General features: G+C 34.2%; 1 protein-coding gene across 9 annotated transcripts in view; it reads right to left on the bottom strand.

The window, feature by feature from the left end:
* TENM3 (teneurin transmembrane protein 3) overlaps positions 1-17,048 on the bottom strand; it is a 1,315,365-nt gene that overhangs the window by 1,124,890 nt on the left and 173,427 nt on the right. For all 9 annotated transcript variants that reach the window (XM_039550639.1, XM_039550640.1, XM_039550642.1 and 6 more), the window contains exon 3: positions 6,918-6,970. The gene's annotated coding sequence lies outside the window, so the exon portion shown is untranslated. The remainder of the gene's footprint in view (positions 1-6,917; positions 6,971-17,048) is intronic.

Here is a 17,048-nt window from a genome sequence, read left to right as displayed (position 1 = left end):
GAACATAAATGAAGCAAAATCTGAACAAAATCAATCACATGAAAAGGTGGTGAAGCATGCCTTTACTATTTACAGACTGCTGGAAGTAAGTGATCTTTAAGCTCTGCATGTAACACATATGATAAAATCATACCATACCAGTAAAAACAGAATTATATAAAAAAATAACAGAAAGCTAGAGTATGAAGAATATAGGGTGAAAATATGTTCATTAAAATACCAAGATTACAACAATTTTGATGCTATGTACAACATTTCCTGTTAGTTACCAGAAGGAAACACCATGCAATGTAACTACAGAAAGCAGTTCTTGGCAGATGTAAATTATAATGAAATGTGAAATTTAATAGACACTTTGACAACCAAATCTCTAACCACAATTTTGACTAAAAGAAATGTGCCTGGGATACCAGGAACTATAAAAGACTACCTCAGAAGCTACAATGATTGCTAGTACCATTTTGCGTGTGTCAATTACAGAATTGGAATCAGGGGAACGAGGGATGGACAAGAGGATAATGATAGACTAAACCTCACATTTAGGCAATATTTTGAGAATTTAAATCCCACCCTATGTCTGAAATAAGCAAGTCCCTGCAGTTTTGCTTTGCTTTGATTTTTAGTTCATGTTTATTTCATGCATTATGGCTCAATATCTTCCTGACAGACACCCTTGACAGCTTACATAGTGTGCTGAGTTGTTCTTACAACCATCAGTGAAGCAGAGATGCACAATCTCTGAAACAGACACATGACTCTGAAAACAGGACCTCCAGATACTAACAACAAGAGAGGGAAAAGCAAGCTTGTGTTCAGCTTTAATTTGTTTTGCTCAATTGAAACGTGATAGAATGAATAAGAAAAGATAGCATAAGAATCAAGTGTCAAAACCCTACAAACCAAAATATCTCAGGCATGCTTTATTAAACTTGTGTGGTTTACCAATTCAAACCTGGGGTGGAAAGCAAGAACTTGCTTCTGCAAAAAGAAGTAAAATAAATAAACTGGAAAATGTAGAGGTTTTGAAATGCAGAAAAGTTACAGTTGCTTCATTATCTGTGTTATTAAATAGTGTCTAATTACATACAGTGCTACTTTGGCAATAACAATTCTTATCTCAATTTTAATAGCAACAGGAGTAACTTTTCAGTTGGGTATTTTATTCTATCTCCTTAAATCACTTCAACTGAATAACAGAACTTTGCAATATTAATACTTTTTTTCACTTTAAATGAGTTCGGAGTTCAGCTGTTAAATTGAGTACCATAAAATAAGCATATCTTGTCATCTATCTCTGATATATTCTCGTGTTCTTAGGTTACTGACAGCAACAATCCACAAATTGTGTATCAGTTTGGAACATATTATACTCATTTTCTCAAGCCTTTTCTATAAATTAGTATATGGCATCTTAAAAATGGTTTACCAGAAGGCTGACCCATGAAATAACAAAGCTCCAAGACACATGTGTAACTGAGGATATCAGAGCATTTCAAAGTGAAACCTTCACTGTACAAGATAAAAAACAGCCAAAGGGGATATTCTGTAAGCAAAAATAAATTGGAAATCTTGTACCTGGAGGAGTACAAGATGAAGATTGAGGAATGAAGATACGAGAAGGGGTTAGAAAGGAGAGCAGTTAGGGTACAATTCCTTTGGGACAGGCTAGGGTTTTTTGTCTCCTGCTGAGTTTCCTGCTTCAGGGGCATTCAGTAGGAATCATAGAATCATTATGTTGGAAAAGACTGGATCATCAAATTCAACCACAAATCTAACATTGCCAATCCCACCTCTAAACAATGTCCCCAACTGTCATGTCTACACGTCTTTCAAATACCTCTGGGGATGGTGACTTAACCACTGCCCTGGGCAGCTTGTTCCAGAGCCTGACAACTGTTTTTGGTGTAGAAAAAACAAAAGGGACAGGAGATTTAAACACTTTTTTTCCCCTGGAATATGCAGCAGCTCCCAAACCAGTTTGCTCCATAACACTTGCTGGAACTCAGGCGCATGACAAGATTCAGATACAACTACATGAAAGTGCACACATCCTGAATCCCAAAGATAGGAGGGATGGTGGTAATAATTATACAGATTAAGTAAGCAAAACCCCAAGTAGAGAAGATCAGTAATTACTGTTGCTTACTGACAGAGACTGCTACTTTTCTTCTCCCAATGCATTGTTGAAATTTAATCTCTCAACTGGCATGCCGTATGCCCACATGAAAAAGGCAGAATAGATTCCTGTCTTACTGTTGGGCAAGTGAAGTTAGCAGGAGAATTTCTATAGTCAATTCCTGTTCCTGAGCAGAGGATTTGTGTAAATCCAGCTAATGACACTAAGTTGTCGGAAGCAGTAGTTTGTATTTAAAAAAAAAATCCCAAATCCCTCAATTAGAAAAAGCAGTGGAAGCTTTGGGATTTATTCCTATTCTATAAAATTCCAAATGAAGAAATAATTTTCCTCCAAGAAGCCTTATTTAATAGATAAGGAGTGAGAAAACACGAATTTTTATGCATTTCTGTGTTAGTATGATGTTACACTGTGCAAAATTAAGAAAACAAAAGCAAAAAACCCTGAATATTCCTTCTCTTTGAATAATTCAGGATAAAAAAATTTAGCTGTACATATTTTAGACTGATGACACTGAATCAAGTAGTGTCTGCATGTAAAGATACTACAAATAGAAAGTAATTGATTTTTTAAATCTAGTTTTTTTAAATAGGACTGAGTGTCCAAGAACAGGCCAAGGGAAGTTCACTTATCTAATCAGTGAATATTTATGTAATTACTATATATTTCATGTAAATTACATATTGAATCCATATGCATGGCAATAGACCTGAACTCTAATTCTATTCTCCAAATTTAACCACTGAGCCCAAACAAACCCCTTCTCTTCAGTTTACTATATCTGGAATTTCGATTCAACTGACAGGAGGAAATTAGTGCTGCCTGGTATTAATTCTCTAATTAACTCTCTATTAATGAGTATGACTCTCACTAGATGGAAGGTAAGAAGTTCTGTTTGCATGGAAAACTTGCCAGGGTCCTGTTATAGTCAGTCACAGGATTCTGGAGTACAGTAGGTAGAATGCATAATAACTGTGCCCTTCAGATCTCCTATTACATTTTTTAAAACGTAAACTCAGTTCTATACCCTAAAGAAAGAAACAAGAACAAGGTTTAGTCACTTGAAGTAGCATTAATACTAAACCATGAGAGGATTAGAAATTCTGTCACTTCACTATCATTTCCACCCTACCCTAGGATTTCCTAATGATTAACTATAGGCAAATGTCTGCTCCATAGATTCTTGACTGTGGATCTCATTCAGAGGGGCTTAACTCTTTTTGTGCACTATACAGAGAATGTAGGTGTCTGCAGATGGTTCTGAATATTAGATCTTGCAATGTTTAAGTGTGTTTATGGATCCTGCCTGAAGTAATTTTGTCTGCTGGATGATGTCATCTCCTAAATTGCATTGATTTTTCTTGAAACTAGTCTTCCAAGTCACTTCAGTCCTTTGAGGGTCAAGAGAATCTCTTGAAGGACGTATGCAGTGGTTTTCAATCTCTTTTTCACTCAACAGCTATTTCTGTCTTAAAGAAAGAGAAGTAGTCACATAGCTGAAAATTGGAGTGCTGGGAACTGTGTTTTTTCTCCCATTAAAACACACCTGCTTGGCAAATGAGGATTTAAACAAAATGGATGATAGATTCTTGAAGTCGTAATTCTTCCTAATGCATAGGCTAAACAATCTCAACAGAAATGCTCTAGTACTTAATATACATGTGTCCAAGGATAAAAAAACTTAGGTAATAAGCCATGCAATAAATAAATATTTAGCATACATACCCTCAAGGCACTTCCATCACACTTCACCACAAAGAGCAATATTTACAGTGTTCAATATAGACAGGATTGGCCCAAAGCTGAACACACATGATTGCTCAGTTGTGTTACAGAAATAAAATTAAAAACAGTACTTTCATTTTTCAATTTTTTACTGAAATTCAGAAAAAAAATCTCCACCAGTATTTTTTTAAGAGGTAAAAAAACCAAACTGTTCTATATTTTGAAAAGGCTAAAAGCTACATCAATATAATAATGGAATTCAGAAGGATAGAAGGCTATCTTCTTTAGAAATACTTGCCCTCATGATTCAAACAGCATTCCTGAAGTAATTCACTGCAATGAAATGTATTCATTTTGCTTTAAATTATCTCTAAGACTTTACATGCCCCAGAATTACAGAAGTAAGGGGAAAACCCACATTGCTATAACCACTTGTACAAGATACAGTGTTCCCATCCTTGCATTCCACGCACTCATGACATGATATGAAAGACAGAACAAAACTGATACTTGCCCCTTTCCTGTCCCTGTCTTTGGATCGTAGCACTGCTGTCAATACAAGCTGTGCTCAAGAAAGAGTGCAAGATTCTGTTTAACTCTCTTCTAAGCATCTCATGTCAGGTTTGAAAGCCTCTATTCCTTTTACCTCTTGTCCTTATTTCCTATCATGTATGTGTTGTATACATGTGTTCATTGTACTTCTGTAGGGAAATATATCTATATGTGTCAAAACTTAACTGGATGGAATAAACTACTTTGCATCTGGAGACTTCATAGAAACAGAACTCATTTAAAGTACATCCTAAAATAAACTTCATACTTGTGAAGTACTATTATGTACAAATTAAATTCATGCAGTAGATATACAGAGGAGCAAGAATTGATGGCCATTTTTCTATCCCAATTAGAATAATTTAAAATATACAGTACATCCTGTCAGGTACAATGTGCTGACATCTTTACACAAAAGGACAAAAAGAGTAATACATAACAATAAACTCCCAGGACAGCATCAATTAACACTGCCAGACTAAGCAGTTCTTCTTACTTATCTTACTAGAGTGGCTTATTTAATAAACAAAACAAGACTTCTCAAGAGGATTGTAATGTCATTAGTTCTATTCTTCCCTTAACCTCCTATGCTGAATAGGGCTTTTTTTTTTTTCATAGTTAGGTGTACCTGTCAGAAATGTGACATATATTTTCTCATCCTGATACTTTATGTCCTTCAGCGATGATTCTCCTAGGCACCCTCAGTGGCATTCAAATAGGACCTTGGAGTATGGCACCCTCTCTTTCCCCTCTGTCCTTTTTTTTAAGTATGCTTTTTTTAACCCTTCCATATTTTTTACCTCTAAGGTTCCTTCTTTCCTACTTTTACTGAAACATTTTCACTTGGCCAATACTACTTAAATCTTGGCATGGTCAAAGTCTACCTGAGGTACTTGGGAAAGTAACAAACTACCTCATCAATTATATTTTTATATCAAGACAAAGCCTGAAAAGCAAGAGTGAAAAATGGAACAAGCTTGGCAAGACATCAGCACATACAAAAACATCAGCCATTTTATAATGTGATTTCCTTCATAACTTCCAAAATATAATAGACTACTGAAAATTCGGAGCTTTTTGATGAATCTAAGCATTGCAGGTGTACTGCAAGAATACAAAGAGAGGGTTAGGTAGCACACTGAGGCAGCATGAAAGTGGCTCCCCATATCTCACAGTGCCCCGGCATTTCAATCAAGAAGAAAAAAATAATTTCTAAAAGATTTTTGAAAGAAAGTTTAAAAAAAACAACAACAGAAAAAAGAATAAGATGACCAAAGACAAAATAGTGAAAGGCTGCATATTTCAGGAATTCTTCTGGGACATAAGACCAGGCTTGAAGTCCTTAGTCAGTCCGGGAATACAACATGTTCTGAATAGAGCCTTTGACTTTTTGTGTCAGCTTAGATACTCCACCTACATGTTTTTGTCCCATAAAAGCCCAGTACTCAGATGATATGTGGCACAATCCCCAAAAACTTGTAGAACTTTCTCAGTACTTCTCCATTAATATCTGTTATTAATAAGCTATGTTTTTGGAAGATACAGTAATTATGGGACTTTTTTTTCCAAGGCAGGGTAGAAAAGTATGGCTAAATATTAATTGATACAGGATCTCCTATCCTGTCAGTGTATGCATTAAAACATATGCATAAATGACATGTGACAGGCTCTTAAAATACCAATTGTTTTAAGATAAAGTAGGCACAGAGATGATGACTGGAACACTAAATTACTGCTCGTTCTTTCTCTCTGGTTAACAAATCCAAGCTTAGGGCAGACCACAATGCCCTTGTCATCCTCTCTAACTTGATGACTTAAAAATAACAGTTCTAGTGAAAACTTGTCTTCTGTTACCTCTGTCCTTGAGAGACAAGAATATTTTCTGTAAGGGTGGACAGAAGATTTTAAAAATCAACTATTTTCTACCAGAGACATAGCTGAAGAACAACAAAGTACCACAAATAGAAGTCTGGACACAATATGACACTGAGGTATTCCCCACAACTGAAAGCAAACCAAATGTATTCTAAAGCTAAAGAGCTCTCAAAATTAATTAAATCTTTGAAACTAAAGTCAAACTTATATTTCTTAGAGGAATAAAAGTTGTATCAAGTAAAAAATTTTTAAAAAGTAAAGTTAGAAAGCTTTCATATTGAAAAAAAAAGAATCCTTACCAAGTTTATTTTCTAGTAGCTTAACAGTATTCTTTTTAATCTTGCACAAAGAAAAATATGGTAAAAATGTTACAAGCTTTTAATATTTTATTTTCACACATGAATCCTTTTTTTTTCTGCAGTTAGCAAATTAATTGAGCTTATCCTTTTAAACAAGACTAAAGTGAAAATTTGTCTTTTATATGTAAACAGCTTCAGGAACAGGAAGTCTGTATTGATTAATGCCATCTACAATTCTTTGTTATCAGCCAGATAGTAAAAAAGAATTAACATTCTCCATTTTTTTTTTCTGATAAACCAGAAGGAATGATCATTTTTAAGGAGGTCCTTACCTTTAAAGTCTTTTGCAGTTTCTTTTGGCAATCTGTTGAAATGGGATATTTACCTGTTCAAAGAAGATAAGGTATTATTAGTGATATCTCAGAATACACACTGTAAGCAAACCACATTCATTAGTTAGTTAAATATATATGGATTAATCTTAATTATGTTCCCCTCTGTGTATTTCTCTGATTCTCATCAAGGAAGCTGCAGGGTTCATGAAATATGATATGCTCTGAGAATTTCAAAAAGGTTAAAAGAAATTATCTCAATGTGATTCGGGTAGCTCCTAAGTGCTGACCTCCCACTTATTTTTGCATTTATGGGCAAAACACCTTTATATAATCTAAGCATATTTTAGTACTCTTTTTAAGCACTAGCTACAGATTTTTCAACAATATCTGAAATCCAAGTGACTATGCCTACAGAGAATTTTGTAGTCCAGCAGTTTCTTGAATCTTGTTCCTTTCCTCTTCATCTGCTCTTGTTTAGCACTTCTGATTTAAGTTCTAATGGTCAAGGCCATTTTTTATTTCCCTAATTGAACATTGTCTCGCACAACAGCATCCTGACTCAGAGGTATTATGACACCAAATAAATAAATACTGTATGCAATTCAGCATAGGGTACTGTTGTATGGTACATGCAAAGAGTTAAGAAAAATATTTACTAATAGCTCATATTTCCCATTTAGTTATGGATTTAAAAAGTTCATTACATTTTCTGCATCAAATAACTTATTAACTTACAAACTCAAGAAACACACAAAGAAACACAAGGAAAGCTATTTCCAGAGCTAAAATCAGCTTATTTCTCATTCTGTTCATGACTTCAGTGATCACAGAATATAAATTTTGTAGAAATCTTGCCTTATTTTCTGTTAGGTTGTAGCATTTGGAGGCATATCCCAACAGAGTGGAAGTCTCATAAAAGCAGCTTTCTGATAAGAGCACATGAAATTTACTGTCTCACTTCAGTGCATCTGTTGTTTTTCATTTCTTTTCATCACTTTAAAGCTACTAAATGATAACTGAAACTTTGCTTTTGCCTTCAATATGAAACGATGAAATGCCCCCACGATCACATATGATAGCAGTGTTTCACTCTATTTCAAGAGCAAAATTTTCAGGTAGAGTCTTTTGGTAAAAAACATTCTGTTTTCATTTCTGGCATTAACAAAGTTTTTAGTGACAGTGCTCCCAGAGTTTCATTGTAGAAAAAAAAAAAAAGTAGTTGAGTGGGAAGGTACAAGGAGGGGTGAGGAAAATAAGTTATTTGTAAACATAAGGAATGAACAAAACTTTTCATTCTTTCCTACACTATTTACTATACTTGTAAAAGCCTTCATATTTACGCTATAAAAGAAAAATCGCAGCTCAATATATCTTTTGTTTAAATCTTATTTCAGAAAGTAAGTCACTAATCTTTAGTAAAGAAATTATTATGTAGTAAAAAATGGGGCAGATTTACCTCTGTGAGTAAAAATGGGGTAGAAATTACTCTGTGTCAGTATGTCAGCTTTTATAATCTGAAACACTGAGACATATAAGATAGATAACAAAAAGGAGTTTAGTTTCATTTCAAACACTATTGGAATGTCATGAAAAAATACATTGCATTCCCATCTCTGTTCAAAATGTTTGAGAGCCATATTTTGGGAGAAGGAAATTCTGCACTAAAACCTGTTCATGACCCAATATAGCTTTTGTCCCTTATCTTTGAAGGACTCATGACCTTAGGAAAGATCATAACATCTTTTATGGCAATAAAATAATTATCTGTTACTGAATATTCAGAAATAACCAGAAAATACTGAGTTGAAACTTCAGATATGCACAAATGATGAAGACAAGTGTTAGAATTATAGTTCGGGGTAGAAGCACCATTTTGAAAGGGATATCCATGTATTTCTAAATCAAGTACTTTGTTGCCTGCAAACCTTCAAAAAACAAACAAACAAATTTTTACAAAAACACAAATGTAGAAATTTACAGATCATGCATATTTCATGAAGTTTTAAAAATTTATTATTGAAAAAAACATGTATTTGTTTTTGGACTAAAATCAGTCATCTTTTAGCCTTACAAATTCTCCTTGTGTTAGCAATGATAATCTGAAATGGCTTCTGAGCAGATAATTCCTTATTTGGGGGACTGCACAATGGACAAATAGCTTATTTTGGGGACTGCACAATGGATAGCTACATACAGTCTCAGCTGTAAGCAAAGATATCCTGTACAAAGGGTTATGTGCTAAAATAATACATTGTGGTCTAAAGGATAAGAAAGATAAAATCATATAAACATATGATGAAAAATAGCATGGGAAATCCACACTTTTTGGGCCATTTTATTATTTAAAAGAAGAAAGTATTTTTAGTAAAGGTTACCTCCACTTTTTGTTCAGTTACATACTAAAAGAACAATAAATTCCATTTATTTTCACCTGCTTTTTTTTTTTTCTTGACTATTTGATACTAACATCGACATTCTTCTATTTGGGGGTACTGGAGTTTATTTTATAGCAAACAGGATATTTTTATTGTAAACATTGACTAAACTTTTGCCATTCTCACTGTAAGTATACGACTGCTCCAAACTTAAGCATATGTTTTTGATTGTATGGGCCTTTTCATCACACAAGCATCTGCTACTAGGCAAATACAGAGCTGACACATCCTTGTATTACCTAAAGTGATTAATAGCTATAATTATGGGTGGCAAACATCTATTCTAGCATTGCCCTTTGAAAAAGGTGTTCACAAAACTGAGGCCAGTGTAGATCTGAAGATTGCTAAATTAAGTATGTTACCATGGTAGCCGCTCACTGTACATTGTACCAGAGCAGAGTGAGCAAAAAGACCTTTCTAAAACATTACCAACTTCTTCTGTCTTTAAACATTTTGATGAGTTTTTGAAGTGTTATTTAAGAATGTGTTAATCTAATACTCTTGTCAAATACATTTACTTTACATACTGTAAAATGCAGTCTTCTACTGTATTTTAGCATGCAGATTTTCTATCACACCTCACTAAACGTTGAGGAATTCAGGCATCCCTACAAGTGAAAGATAATCTGTTTTCTTTGGTGGCAGTTTTTGATCTACAGCTACTACTTAAACTACTTGGTGGGGTTTTTTCACTGTTAATCTTCAGAGTGCATCCCAGGGTAGTCTCTTTGGGTACGTGACTGTGAGATAGTAGAATCTGAACTCTGTCAGTGTCTTTGCTTCAACATGCATTTGATCATATGAGCCTTTTCAATGTATACAATGCAATTTTGCTAGTTTAGCAGTGATTTGTAGAATCATAGAATGTGTTGGGTTGGAAGGGACCTTAAAGATAATTTAGTTCCAAACCCCCTGCCATGCGCAGGGAAACCTTTCACTAGACCAGGTTTCTCAGAGCTCCATTAAACCTGGCCTTGAAAACTTCTAGGGATGGGGCATTCACAGTTTCTCTGGGCAACCTGTTCTGGGGCCTTAAGCACCCTCACAGTAAAGGATTTCTTCTTGGTATGTAATCTAAACCTATTCTCTTTCAGTTTGAATCCATTCTCCCTTGTCCTGTCAGCACACGTACTTGTAAAACTCCCTCTCTCTTTCTTGTAGGCTCCCTCCAGACACTGAATCAATTTGTATTCATTTTATTGCATTTTAAATTCTCTTTAACTTTGTCAGAATAATTTATGTAAGTGACAAACTATCCTGAATTACAGGCCTGTCTTGAACACCTAACACGTGCCCATTATTCCATTTAATTTTACTTGTAATCAAAATAAGAAAAATATAACCATTATCTTCAATTTTATCCTTAAATTCTCAAATAAACCTTTATAATTTTGATCACAGAATGAACTAGGTTGGAAAAGACCTTTGAGATCATCAAGTTCTTTTATATTTATGGTAAAATTAAGTAGAGAAAATCTGACTTAAGTGACTCAGAACTAATCAGTGTCAACCTGCTTCAGCAGCTGCCAACAGAAAAATCTTTTTGTAATTGGTCAGACACTAACTACGAGACTGAAAAGATTGAATTACATATATGTAATTTTAGCTCTAAGTTTTTCTCATTTTCCTTAAGCTTTCTAATTTCTCTGCCTTAAATGTTCTCAGCTATAAATGAAAAATTCATGTATTACACAAGATATTATTCTAAACATGATTAAGTCTAGAGTATATTTTGAAAATTAAAAATCTAATGAATAGTGATAGGTCATGTTATTATGACCTACAATCATAGACATCAGTCTTAGGTTCAGCAGAAGGTCACTCACATTCAAAGTCCAGTAAGGTATTTAACATCTGGAATGATCTTACTATCTCTCTAACACAAAGATTGGCAATGGACAGAGGAGAAGAACTTTGAGGTTCATTTCTCTGACTGTCTAAGTACTCAGTCTCTTCTGATCTGTTAGGACCAAAGGTACATAACTCTTTCACCCCTCAAGAGTTCTACAGTAATTTTCTTTGCATGTGCTGAAACTGCAAAATAATTCCTACTCATTGCTGCGCCTGCCTCATTGCAGCTGTTATTTGTGTGTCAGTGCACACACACACTGAGTGACACATGGTAGCATTAAAACAAGTGACAGAACTGACCTTAAAAATTTGCAGTTTACACAACAGCATACAGCTCGTTTAAAGACGAGAGTTAAATAACTTTCAATAATTTAAAACAAATACAGTTTACCTTCATAATGCTTTTAAAGAAATTTAAATCTTGACAACTAGTCACCTTTTATTTTTGAGAAGATTAGAAATACAATTGATAATAGGAGTACAAGCACAATAATTTGGATCTACATAAAGTCTTTGATAGTGTCTCAAATGATAATCTTCATCTTAAACTGAAAGCAGGAAAGATTCACGTTAAACATGGGAACAGATAAAGAACTGATTAAAGTAAAGTGATTAGAAAGTAAAGTGTTGAAAAGGGCCACAGGGGAGTCAGTTTTCAGATCTTCATTGCTTCTAATCTGCATAAATTACTAAAACAGAGAAACTTGTTGTAGAATTGCCAAATGCACTGATGACTTAAAAGTGAAATGAAATAGTAAGTGGAGAGCAAAAGAATTAAATGATAATTCCCCTTGGAAAATGGTTTACACATTAAAAGGAAAACAAAATTTAAGACCGATAAATATAACATACAAAGCATTGCCTTTTTGTCCTTAGAGAAGCTCAAGAAGCCTACTTTTAAATACTACACAAACTTTAGGGAACTTTTCTGAACCTGTCTAGATTATTGAAAAACTAAGAGAATGACAAGCAATTCCCATGCATTGCAGCTCCAGGTGGGGGGGATGAGGAAACAACTATCAGTTCAGAAAAAAAACTTACGATCAAAACACATGCAGTAGTACAATATGGTACAATAACTAATATTAAATGCCTTTCTATTTGAAATCTCAAACCAAAGAAAACACCCCCTTACACTAACACTACAAAAAAGTTATCAGAAAATGGAAAATATTTCCACTGAAATTGTTCTTGCCCTCTTCCCCGTCTGCAGGAACTCATGCCTTCTGATCAACAAATCAATATGATTACGCAGAAGTGTCTTATTGTTTAAAATACCTGTGTTCACACATCTCACAACTCTGACATCATACATTACTTATACACTTTGCTTATGTATGCATTCTACCTACTTATACATTTCGCTTGTTTATCTTATACTACTTATACATGTATATCACTCTACTTACACATTTTCATACTACACTTTTTACAACTTCTACATAACACAGTACTTATGCACTATACTTACTTATATATTTTACCTACTTATGCATTTTACTTACTTATACATTCTACCTACTTTTACATACTACTCTACTTATACATTTTGCAACAGCTGTGCATGAGATTTCACACTGCTTGACTGGTTTCTCTATTCTGTCCACGAGCTCCGCACGCACTTTCTGATAATATGATTGGTTTTAATCCAGTGCAGCACAGTCCTTTTTTATCTATTCCTTGCTGTCTTGGTATTTAGTTTTTCAGCTTCTTCTTTCCCAATTTAGCACAGTTTACCTTTCAGTCCTTGATGAATTCCTGAGGGCTCTAACAGGTGGGGCTCCTGATCCAGGCAAGCAGCATCAAAATGATGCCAGCAACAAAACCCATCCAGTGATCAGCAGCCAAGTTAGTCCAGGAAATTAAAAGAACAAATAGAAACCCAACCTACCTCTCCCCTCCAGCCTTCAGTCTGGAGCTTAAAAACCCTCTTGGGGCTGATGTGCTGCAGCTGAAGGTGGAAAGGCCAGGTGAAGGCGGTGAGGGTAATTCCAGTCTGGTTCCACTCTGAGGGCTTCGGTAAAAATAACTAAAAATGGTTTGGCTAGGGCACACTATCAAGGTTCAAATACTTTACAACACCCATCTCCTAATTTTTCAACTCAAATAAAAATTAGTATCACCTAGCTCTAGTAGAAACACAGAAAAATAAAACATTACTCCACACAATTAAAAATAACATTTGTGGACATTATTATGGGCTTTTTTTGTGTTTGTTTTTGATTTTTTATTTGTTAGGTTTTGTTTTGGGGGGATGTTTATTATTAATTTTTTTTGTTCCCTTTTTTTAGCTTACAGACAGTAAAATAGCATAGAAATGTTGAGGATTAGACTTACAGGAAAACATCTACCTATACATTACTGTTAGCATAAATACTATAACCCAGTCATAGCCTAGTAAAAATGCATGAAACACTTAAACAATTAGAAAACACAAGTTAGAGATGATGAATGAATAAGAGGTATCTCACAGGAAGCCAAATATGATGATGCTCACCACCACTGTAATTTGACCCATGCACTATACTTCAGAAATAGTGTTGTAATTATGTTGTTTATATTCTTCTGAAGCCTTTGAAATCACTATTTGTATGATAAAAATATAAGAAAATGAAGAAAATGTAAGTTTCAAAAACCTAAGTAATGGGTCATTACATTCTTTTTTATGTAACAGATATTCTAATGTGGGCTCACTATCATATCTGGCCTTCATCCATGTCTCTCTCTAAAAGTCATAGTATTTGGTCTTCGTTTGTACAGAGACCTATCAGAAAAAAAAAGAACTAAGTGACTGCAACACAAATGGCCATACTCAAAAGAAGAAAACAAAGAAAATGGGAAGAAAAATTATGTGTAATACAGCTATATAATTACATGTACATATGGTCCTCAAGACAGCTGCATAAAGACAATGGAAGCATAAGCATTTATAGTGTTGATGAAATTGCATTCCTGTGTCCATTTGAATGGTAGCTGAAGTGACAATTTTAAGTTCAGCATCTGCAAAGCATTTTTGCACACTACACATAAGAAATTATGATCAAGAGATGTTTGTATCAGTGCATACAGCTAACAGGGGAAATGAATTTGTATGTACGAAGAAATGAAGAGAAAGTCAGAGAAGGAAGTTTTTATTGCCACACATCTGGTTTTTCAGTATCTGGTTAACAAATCTAATATCTCTCTCAGTGCCCACCATTTTAGAAATACCTGTAGTTTGATAGACAACTTGATATCAAATACAGAAGGTTTCTATATTTAATATTCCATTGCTAATACTTCCTTTGCTTTTTAAAGGTCATTAATGTTATTGATTACATTAATTTGAAAGCTGCTTGAATTACACTGCAAATTAATGTAAAATGAACATCTGCGTAAGTTGACAACAAGCAAAATTGCTGTGCTCTTCAGAGATGACTCCTCCTGGGTGTTTTCCCCATTGATCATTTAAGCATAGCAGAAGCAAAAAGAGTCCAAATAGAAGTTCTCAATTATTTTTAATGTTCTAGTAAATAGAAAAAGTTTGACCATTTTTCCTTCTTTTTTATCAATGGCATCCAGCAACAAGACAGCTTCCTGGAGAAAACTAGGGACTGCTTAGATTACAAAAGCAAGTCTATTTATTCTTTTTGTACTTATGCTAAGTATAAGAAACCAACAGCACGGTCTGGTAACAAGTGGCACAATAAATTTTATGAATATGGTCTAGCATTTTTAGTTCTTTAGGAAGTTAAACATAGAGGAATTCTCTCTTCATTTAGAATTGGGCTGAGCGATAAGAACGTATCTACTGATATAATTCTTTAAATTAAAAACAGATGACCTTGTAACACCACTCAAACCAAGACTCTCTTGTAATATCATCTAGTGATATTCAAGACAAAAAAGACTTGCTTTAAAGAATTGAGGTTAAATGCAAAACTCACTATCTATGTAAGCATAGCTTTTAGGAAAAAAACTTTATAATGGAATTCCAAGTCATAAATCTGGGCATTTCCCTTCACATACATTCTGACTTTTATGAAGTATATGCCTTAAACTCACATAACTTCTTAGTTGCGCTGGCTATGCCTCAAACTCAGATAATTTCATAGTTGTACTGGTTTTAGAACATGGATTTATGAACTTATAAAATCTACTTACTTAGCAGTGTCATATGTTTAAAGAAACTAGTATAGTATCATATTACAGAATTAGTGCACATAATTGTGGGGTTAATCATTATCCTGTGGTAGAGGGGACAACCTGTACACATACTACTATAATTAGGATTAGTTAGACCAGTGAGCCTACTGACATCTCCTCATGTAATTTAATCAGAAATATTCCATCAGCATTTATTTTACGGTCTATTAAAGTAATGCATTTGTTGTTGCAAATAATTAAAATCAACAGTCCCAGTGCAAGGGGACATCCAAACCACAATACTGTTGAATAAGCTAAAGTTTTGTAAGTACTTTTATCACAGGCAAGTTCTTGGTAAGAGATTTAAGACCAGAGCTTTAAGAATTATAAACTGCTGTGAGTGATTACTCTTGCCTTGCAAGCTAAAAAATATAAAAGGAATATACAAATTCTTTGTCAGCATCAGCAAAATATTTATGTCCAGTGATTCTGAATGCTGAACTAAGAAATGTCACTATTTCTCACATGAAATTTGCCATTTTATCTCTGTGGCTGAAATTACTATATGAAGACAAAGTATTTACAGAAGTTTTGAGTTTCTCTGGTCATCACCCTCTATTTATTGAAGGAAACATTTTTTAATATTAAATTCTTTTTGGAATAATTAAACCTAACATACCATAATTTTCTTAATGTTTCTCAAACTATGCTGTAGAAACAGCAATTGAATATCCCTGTGAAAATCATAGAAAAAAACCCCTGTCATATATTATCCACATATGGAAATGGATGGTAATCTCCCAATGATGAACAATTTTAAGAATTAAATTTTCAATGTACTGTGAGAAAACCAAAACATGCAAGAGAGTTTTAGAGAGTTGATTTCAAGACACACTTAATGATCTCTTACAGATCCTGCTGTTTAAAAGCATTTCTTTTGAGCTATTGGCATTAAAATTAAATTCAACTGAAAAAAAAGTTTCATTTATGACAGTAATGTATGACCAGAGTAACAAAGTGGGCATACAGAAGTGAAGTGACACACACATTAAAAACACAAACCAAAACAAACTCCCTTACATTTGAAACAGAAATTATCATTGTTCAAATCTAGCAAAAAGTCTGATTTTGTTGTTATTTGCCCAGAGATAGCATCAAGGCTCTCAGTTTCACCATCTAAATTGATACCTTTCTGAACTTCTCTATGAATTTGTTAAGTTGCAGAGCTCACTGCCTCAAGAGACAAATTTCTATTGCCTCAGTTCAGAAAGTATTTCAAACATTTGTCAGCATGGGAAAATCTGAGTATAAATATTTAGCTAAAGCTACACATTTGCTTAAATACCACCCTGCATAGCAATGTATATTTAATTCCTCCACAAACTAGGAGTAACCGTAATTTGAATCCTGTGCCAATAAAAAAAATTCAGCACACGTTCTTCACTAATCCATGGAACTAGCAGCACTTGGCTCTTGAAGGCTAGACAGAAGATGTTCTGTGAGATACAAGCATAGGCCACCCACAACTGGCTCACTCTGCTGTGAGTTCTGCCTCAGTTCACAGAACATCCTCCCTCTGTATTATGGAGAATAAAGAATAAAATCATGTTATTTTTTTACCTAAACATTTCTTTTACCTAAATCACACTTCTTTTACCTAAACCTGAATCTTATAAGAACCTATTATTTCAGACATCTACTCCTCTGCCAAGGTGCA

The sequence above is a fragment of the Corvus cornix genome, chromosome 4 (genome assembly GCF_000738735.6).
Source record: "Corvus cornix cornix isolate S_Up_H32 chromosome 4, ASM73873v5, whole genome shotgun sequence".
Lineage (NCBI taxonomy): Eukaryota > Metazoa > Chordata > Aves > Passeriformes > Corvidae > Corvus > Corvus cornix.
The sequence above is the reverse complement of the archived record's forward strand: the minus strand, read 5'-3'. Positions and strand labels throughout refer to the sequence as shown.